The sequence below is a fragment of the Lathyrus oleraceus genome, chromosome 4 (assembly GCF_024323335.1).
Source record: "Lathyrus oleraceus cultivar Zhongwan6 chromosome 4, CAAS_Psat_ZW6_1.0, whole genome shotgun sequence".
Classification (NCBI taxonomy): Eukaryota; Viridiplantae; Streptophyta; class Magnoliopsida; order Fabales; family Fabaceae; genus Lathyrus; species Lathyrus oleraceus.
Genome location: NC_066582.1, coordinates 47,923,322 through 47,932,880, shown reverse-complemented (window position 1 = coordinate 47,932,880; position 9,559 = coordinate 47,923,322).

Below are 9,559 nucleotides of genomic sequence, written 5' to 3'. Positions count from 1 at the left end.
CTATGTAAGATTCAACTTCACTAAGATTATTCAATATATAGAAATGTGTTTTAAGCACTACATCCTGAGTCATTAACTTAACATTTAAACCTTGAGTACCTCTTGCTCTTGCTAAAAAAATACTAAAAGGTTGACTTCCTTGTTTTCACTTAAGGAAAGCCTAAAATGATTGGTTGGAATATTTTTTATGTATTTCTTATCTCGTGTTCGCTTGTTCTTTACCCTCAAAGCATTATCCTATTTATAGGTTCAAACCTCCTTCTCTTTTTGCTCGTTTTACTCTTCATATTCCTCATAAACACACCTGATAGTAACGTATGTCGTCCTTATAATTGATATGTAATGTCCACCTCTTCAATAATTATAACTCCCCTATCATAATGCATCATTATGCAATTGTTTCTTACGACCCTTCATATGATATTTTAACCTTGTCACCGGATCCGACCTGCACGAATTAGATTATTTCTTAGACTGGTTAAAAATGAATATTTTCATTTCTATGCCGAGGTATTAGAGGATTTTAACATTCATTTTCCCCTTATTGATTTTGAATATGTTCTGTTAAGAACCTTGAATATTTCCCCTTCTCAACTTCATCCCAATAGCTAGGGATTTATCAAGGCCTTCGATATAGTTTGCGAGGCCATAAATATAGAACCAATTATAGGCTTTTTTTATCCTTTTTTTAAATCAAGGGTGTTGATAAAGGTGGTTAGGTGAAAATTAGCGGCCTTCCTGATAAGATTTTTCTCCAAGCCTATACCACTAACTACAAGGGTTTCAAATACCAGTTTCTTCGAGTTAGGTGTGGACCGAGATTTCCTCAATTAATATATGTGCTAGACAGATGTTATCGTTTCCCCATTTACTTGACCGAAAGTCCACTTTCGGTATCCTATTTTGATTTTGACACACTAAATGACCGAGAGATTAAATCCCTAACCATATTAGATATTTTCGTATGATGAAGGTTCAAGATCTATTGTCATTACTCGAAGAACAAGTATTTTCTTTCCTGGGTAATGCGCATTTATTTTCTTTTGCATTACTCAAAATATCATCCTACCCTTAACCTTTTTTTTCACTTTGTATGTAGGAAAAATGACCAACTTGTTTGTGAAGGAACAAAAAAAGTTGATGTTGGAAGTCTGGGCGACAAGGAGAATAATCGGCCAAACTGCTGCTACATATCCGATTTAAAAACTCGATTACTGAAGAAAAGAAAGATAGCCCCGAGCAAAGAAATTCCAAGCGTTTAGGAGCCTTAAATTTCAACCTCTTCGCCACCGAAAGACCTTCGTTTGAGTTCCCCAAAGATGATGAAAACTTTGATAAGTGACGGGGTTTGCACACCTGATTAGGAGATTTCATCTATGATGCGCGAGACTAGTGGAAGCGGCCAAACCAGGTCGTCCAATGAAATAAAGTTCTAGAGTAACAATTTTGACGGATTGAAGTTACTCTACGACTATATGAATGCTACCGAAGAACGTGGACAAGGTGAAGACCATATGGCGGCAGAAATTGACCCAAAACATTAGCTTTTATGTGATGAGGTATGTTGTCCTTACCCGAGGTTTGTTTGAGGTCGGGGATGATTGTGAGAAGAACGAGATCAAACTTAACCAAGAGATCAACCAGCTGAAGGAACAACGGAAGACACAGGTGGATAGACTATCTGACTTGGAGAAACAATTATTGGAGGAAAAGACCAAGAGAGAGAAATTAGAGGCTATGATCCAAGAACTGAAGTTAATTATTGACAAGCAACCTGAGGAGATGAAATCAGTTCGAGATTCCTATGACCAATTTCAAGGTTCTTTGCAGAAATCCTAAATCGACATCCTTGATGTGGGCAGTGCTTTCTTCGATAGGGAAAAGGCTCAAGTCTTATGCCTCTATCCCGATCTTGGCTTGTCCGAGATAGACTTTTTCAAAGTTGTGGTCAATGGTCATGTTGTAGATATGTAAGAAGTCGAGCCCTCTCCTACTGATGATCTGACCCAGGAAGACCGCGATGTTTCCAATGACTCTAAAGCTGTTGGCGAGGATAAGAATGAAGAATAGTTTTTAGCCATCTGTTTTGTAAGGTTTTCACGAATGTTGGTGTTTTTCCTTATGTTTTGTATTTGGGCCATGTTATGACCCATACTATGAGAATTTTATATTTTGTTCCATGTTTACGAATTGCCTCTATAACTTATCTTTACGATTGTTTTTCTGAAATGATTCATTATAGAAGCTCTAAGTGTTTAAAAAGTTTGATGTGTGCATGACTTAGTCAAAATCTTTTTAGGAGCAAATTTATATATTTCTACTTTAATAAATTAGTGGGAGGTCTTTATGGGATGTGTAAATATAACGTGGATTACTTGTAAAACTTAGATTAATAGGCCCACGACCTTGGCTATGACAACCAGAGTTTGACCGAAGGCTTCACCTTGTGATTTCGCCAAAATGTTTGTCATTGACCTTTAACTATGCCAGGAACTTTATTTAGGCAGGGAGTTTCAAATTACTTAGCACGACCCAAGTCGATTATGCCGGAGGCTTTAAATTGCTTCAACTTCATTTAGGCCAGAGGTTTCGATTTACTTAGCCTGATCGAAGCCGATTATGTCAGAGGCTTCAAGTTTCTTGGACTTCATTTAGGCTAGAGGTTTCAATTTACTTAGCCCGGTCGAAGCCGATTATGCTAAAGGCTTCAAGTTGCTTGGACTTCATTTAGGCCAGAGGTTTCAATTTACTTAGCATGGTTGAAGCCGATTATGCCAAAGGCTTTAAGTTGCTTGGACTTCACTTAGTCAAGAGGTTTCAATTTACTTAGTCGTGCCGAAGTCGATTATGCCAAAGGCTTCAAGTTGCTTGGACTTCATTTAGGCCAGAGGTTTCAATTTACTTAGCATGGTTGAAGCCGATTATGCCAAAGGCTTTAAGTTGCTTGGACTTCACTTAGTCAAGAGATTTCAATTTACTTAGCCGTGCCGAAGTCGATTATGCCAAAGGCTTCATGTTGCTTGGACTTCATTTAGGCCAGAGGTTTCAATTTACTCAGTCAGGCCAAAGTCGATTATGCCAAAGGCTTCAAGTTGCTTGGACTTCATTTAGGCAAGAGGTTTTAATTTAGTTAGCCCGAACGAAGCCGATTATGCCAGAGGCTTCGAGTTGCTTGGAATTTATTTAGGCCATATGTTTCAATTCACTTATCTCGGCTGAAGCCGGTTATGCCAGATGCTTCAAGTTGCATGGACTTCATTTAGGCCAGAGGTTTCAATTTACTTAGCTCGATCAAAGCCGATTAGGCCAGAGGCTTCAAGTTGCTTGAACTTCATTTAGAGATCATGGCATAGGACCTACTTTACATGATTTACATGGTACATTTGCTTTAACTATGGATGCCTCATTAAAAACTTTTGCTCATGCAAGGGAAAATAATGCATTCCCATGATTTTTATTTATGATGTTTATGACATAGACTAGTTATGATAAAACTCAAGACTAATCATGTTCCATGTCCTAGATATTTCAATATCCTCCAAATCTTCCAACTTTTAAGCCTTATTATTCATCCTCTTATTAATACGGAAGGATTCTTCCCCATCCGGAACCAACTTCCATTTTTTCTTGAAGTCTGCCACCTCTTTATCATCAGACCTCCTCTGTGATATCCCATTTGCTTGACTTTGATATCAAGCCTTATGGAAATTCTTTGTGTGGCTGCAAACTCCCTAATATGGACCATTTTTCTGAGTTCCTCCTTCAAACCCGTCAAGTTGTATAGGCCTACCGAGATGACACTTTCGTTTAAAGCACGACATCCCCAAGTCGGCGTGTTGATCCCAACTGGTATCATTGTATCAGCTTCATCAATCGTTGCAAAAGGATTCTCCTGAATAGTCGAATAAGGCATAATGTGGTAAGACCACAAAATTCCATGTATGTTATTTGCCCTTACATTTCTGATCTTATCTCGCTCCTTTCTTAATGGACTGTCTAACTTAAAGGGAACTTGCAAACCTCAGACTTTGATGTTAGACTGTGTTAATTAAATCATCAACCATTATTCTTAAATACATTTGTTTGTCATCATAAAAAAGGGGGAGATTATTGGAACAAGATTTGTTTATACCCTTAAAAGGTTTTGATGATAACAAAGTATTTAAAGAACAATAGGGTTACTAATGGTTTTTCAAGTGTGCATGATCAAAAGACATTAACCTTGATATAAATCAGGTTAATCACTTAGAAGAATCATTAAAGAGAAGCAAAGTTGTTCCGAATCTGAAGGATCAGAACCAAGCTTTCAGACTCTAAAGTCAACTTAAGTCTTTCAGATGATGAACCTAAGCTTACTTGATATTCAAAGATCAACATGGTTCTAAAGACTATAGTAGTTTGAAGCAAGCATACTATGTCATAAGGAATGACTCTACAACTTCTGAACAAGCTTCATTAGTAGTTATGAAGATTCTACTACAAAGGAATTTTGTCTATATCAAGTCAACAACTCTAAAAGTGTTCATCCAGATTAATTCTGATCAAGACTCTGATAAAGGCAATCTCAGGACCTGCGAACTCTAGACTTTGATGTCTTACTCCAACCAGGTTCTAAAGACATACTTCAACTTCTAATCATGCTTTAACTAATTCTATAAAAAAGCCTCTAATTCAGGAAGTTATGTATAAAGATAACAATGAATCAAATCAAGCTTCAACAAACGTCTACAAGAAGTCTCTAGTCAGAAGTTATCTAAAGAAGATCATATGACAACAGTACACTACTTTATGTCTAATTAAGAAAAAAATAACGTTGTCAGGATCTTATCTCTCAAACTTTTATGAACTCTACTATGATTTTCTTAACGTCTTTATGTTAGCTGGTTTATAGTTCACTTTATGTACTCTAGCTAAAGACCTTCAACAACTACTTGTACTATGGGTAGTTTCAATCTTCAACGAATCTATTATCAACATCTACATAAGAGGAAGATTGAAGACATTCAAATATACATACAAATAAATAATGAATGGGGTTGAAGAATATGTGATTGTGTTCACAAAGTTGTGATACCAGTTCACAAAATAGGTTGAGAGAGAGATAATGTTATACATAAAACACAGGTGAAAGAAACACACACAAAATGGAAAATATAACCAGAAGGGTTAAATGTGTGAGAGTAGAGTGAGAGATATTCGCATATAACTTAAAGAAAGAATATGTGAATAGGATCTAAAATATCAACATAACAGAAAGGCACAACAAATAAGAAAATACATGCAAGAAGATAAGAAGAATGAAGACTTCATTCTTCTACACTTATGAGCAATCAATTCATATTATGCTCAAGAGTGTAAAACCTTTGTGTATATGCTTAACTAAGAAACACACATATAAACACAAGGTTAATACCAGATTCTGTTGTTAAGATAATCTGAAGGCTTTAGCCTTTGTGCTTATAGTAAGTCTCTTTCTGATGATTGAGCATTGAAGTCTCATCCTTGAGAGCAGAGCAAGGAAGTCTCAATCAATGTGATTGATAATTGAACTCTCATGCTTGATGGCAAAGCAAAGAAGTTTCAATCAGTGTGATTGAGCATTGGAGTCTCATGCTTGAGGGAAGATCAAGAAGTCTCTTTCTGTGGGATTGAGTAGGAAGTCCTGAACATGTTGTTTAGGCAACGAAGTCTTTTGCTTGAGGGCTTGAGCGGAAATCTCTTTCTAGTTTGATTGAGCAAATTGTAATATGTTGATTATAGTGAAAATCTTTTGTGATGCAAGGGGAGTGGATTACTCTCATGTTGAGAGGAACCAAGATATATTGTGTGTCTCTTTATTTACTTCTGCATTTATATCCCGTTATGCAACAAACTCTGAAATCAAATTCTGATCTTATTTAGACTATTACTTGGATCAAAATTTGAGGTTAACATCTTAGGTTCTGAAACAAGTTTAAGAAAAATAAGTAAACTTTACCATACACAATTCAATCCCCCTTCTTGTTTATTTTTCTCACCTTCGCAAGAAACTTTTAGTTTCGAAAAATTCTCAATATGAATAAGGGAAGAGGAATATGTACATTACTCCACATGCTTGTAGGGTAGGAAGTATCATGTATGGCATAATTTGTATGAGGTCAGGCTTAACATATGTGATTAGCATAGTGAGTTAATTTATGGTTAGTTTGGGCCAAGTTTATTATGAAGATTTGAAGTTTATTTTGATATACCTGAATGGGTCCCTAAATTAAAATTTGAAATACACAAGATCAATTCAAGAGGAAGACGTTTTGGATGGGTTTTTAGAAGCGAATTACGCTGAAAATATGGACACTAGAAAAATCATATCAATTTTTGTGTTGAATTTATTTGGAATGACTATTAGTTAGAATACCTGTTAACACAATCGTGTGGAATCATTTATGACTCAATTATAGTAAATTCCCCTTGTTGAAGGAATGATGGAAGTTATGTGGCTAAAAGGTATTATCGGTTAGTTTCGAATTTCTCAAGGACGTGTGAAGGTACATTTCGATAGCTAAAATGCAATTCATCTAAAAATCGTCAAGTGTATTATGAGAATACATAATACATCAACATTCACTTACATTTCCTTATAGATGTGGTATAGTCTAAGGAAATTGTGGTTTAAAATGTTACTTTGAAGGACAATCTAGCGAATGTATTCATTAAGCAATTACCAAGATTATAGTTCAAGTATTAAAATGATTGGACTTTATTAGTATTTTAGTATAGTAATTTCGAGTTTGAATACTTTAGCAATTAGTTGATAGGTAAAGCTAAGCATCACCGCTAATTTTAAGTTAATGTGCACATAAATGGTAAAATAGCCTTCAAATCTTATTTTTTTAGATTTTTCATAGATTAATTTGAGAAAACTTTAAATGATGATTTGAATCATTTTAAAAAAATATGTTTTGATTTCATGCATAAATGAATTTGAATCGATATTATTAGCATAACTTGAATCATTTTTTTGTCTCTATTTAAAAGCGGTTATTTGTCGAATTATAATGTAACTTTATGGAAAACATGAGAATAAGTGTTATATTATTTGAGACCACTATGAGTTTGGGAGACACGTTGTAAAAACCTTGGGTAGTTGAGAACCATTCGGGAGAAGATTCAATCTTATTCTACTGAATTCTATCGTGAAAAACATCGAAGGTTGAGAGAAAAGAGAGAAAAACTAAGTATCGTTCATCTTAAGCAATTAAGGTTGGTCTTTTGAGAAATTTTTATAAATGTTGGAAATAAATTTCTATAGTTAATTAAAGAGTTTCCACTTCTCGCATATGAAAGCATATTTTTGGGCCTAATTGTGTTAACAAACAACAATGTTATTTATTTACTTTTTTCATCTCAGTCTTTGGCTTAATTGTTTGAATTTTTTTGCATGCATGTATGTTCTAGGTTTGTTCTTGGCTGATTCTTTATTTGTTGGGCTGTTTTATTTTGAGTTTTCATTGGTATTTATTCCACCTTTTTCGTTGATCTACATACATTTAAAAGGGTGATTCATATTAATAATGATTATTCATCAAACGACTTAGATGTACGTGTTTAAAACGACTTATGAGTATTCAATTAAAGACCTAATCATAGACCGGTCTCCTGAATGATGTCAAGGGCTTTAGCCAGCTTATCTAATTCCCCTATGATGGTCCCATCATCAAGGTATCAGACATGAAGAATAAGCTTACAATTGTCATTGATCTGATGAATAAGTGCGTGTAACACAAGGGAAAAAATGAGCAGCCCTAACGGGTCACCCTATTGCACTCAAGTGGCTGACATAATATGTTTATCCTTAAGGTATAACCTTGATGCCTGGCCATAGAGAAACTCAACCCACAAGGAAATATATTGTAATTTCACCCCCCACCTCTTGCAGAATGGCTGGTCGATATACCAGGTTAAAAGCATTCATGAAATCTAATGTGAGCATAGTCAAATATCCATCTCCATGTCACTTGCTTAACACCCTATTGACACCGAGCAAAATTGAACACCACCAGATACCCTAACCCCAAACTGGAATCCATTGAGATATTATGCCACATTCTTAATGACCTCTTTCATTGCAACCTTGCAAACCATCTGTCTCCAAATAGAACCCACGTATCCCATCATCAATCTTCAATAACAACGTCAAAGGTGTTGAAGCAACAAACTCTGCCAAACTCATCGTGTATCTCCCTCTCAACCATAGGTTAACAACTAAAGTTATTGCAGATAAGAGATCTCTAGCCACAACAGAATCGTATCCACACGTTGCGTCTAATAAATGTTGAACGCGTAAGACATAGCTATTACATGAAGTCTCTTTGAGGAAATGCTTAATGCACCTGAAGACAATATCAACATCAACCACTAAACGAGTTTCAAAGAACAAAGTGATTGGCATGGAGAGAGGTGGTTTGTATGTATGTTTAGCCTTCAAATCCCTCATAGTATGTGCATTATAGTGAGCTACACCTGATGACCCCAACACTTTAACAATTGTGAAGTGACCATTTTCAACCTTATGAAGGTATCGATTGATGTTAGAGCTTGCATTTGCATCGAAGGTTGAGAGAAAAGAGAGAAAAACTAAGTATCGTTCATCTTAAGCAATTAAGGTTGGTCTTTTGAGAAATTTTTATAAATGTTGGAAATAAATTTCTATAGTTAATTAAAGAGTTTCCACTTCTCGCATATGAAAGCATATTTTTGGGCCTAATTGTGTTAACAAACAACAATGTTATTTATTTACTTTTTTCATCTCAGTCTTTGGCTTAATTGTTTGAATTTTTTTGCATGCATGTATGTTCTAGGTTTGTTCTTGGCTGATTCTTTATTTGTTGGGCTGTTTTATTTTGAGTTTTCATTGGTATTTATTCCACCTTTTTCGTTGATCTACATACATTTAAAAGGGTGATTCATATTAATAATGATTATTCATCAAACGACTTAGATGTACGTGTTTAAAACGACTTATGAGTATTCAATTAAAGACCTAATCATAGACCGGTCTCCTGAATGATGTCAAGGGCTTTAGCCAGCTTATCTAATTCCCCTATGATGGTCCCATCATCAAGGTATCAGACATGAAGAATAAGCTTACAATTGTCATTGATCTGATGAATAAGTGCGTGTAACACAAGGGAAAAAATGAGCAGCCCTAACGGGTCACCCTATTGCACTCAAGTGGCTGACATAATATGTTTATCCTTAAGGTATAACCTTGATGCCTGGCCATAGAGAAACTCAACCCACAAGGAAATATATTGTAATTTCACCCCCACCTCTTGCAGAATGGCTGGTCGATATACCAGGTTAAAAGCATTCATGAAATCTACTGTGAGCATAGTCAAATATCCATCTCCATGTCACTTGCTTAACACCCTATTGACACCGAGCAAAATTGAACACCACCAGATACCCTAACCCCAAACTGGAATCCATTGAGATATTATGCCACATTCTTAATGACCTCTTTCATTGCAACCTTGCAAACCATCTGTCTCCAAATAGAACCCACGTATCCCATCACCAA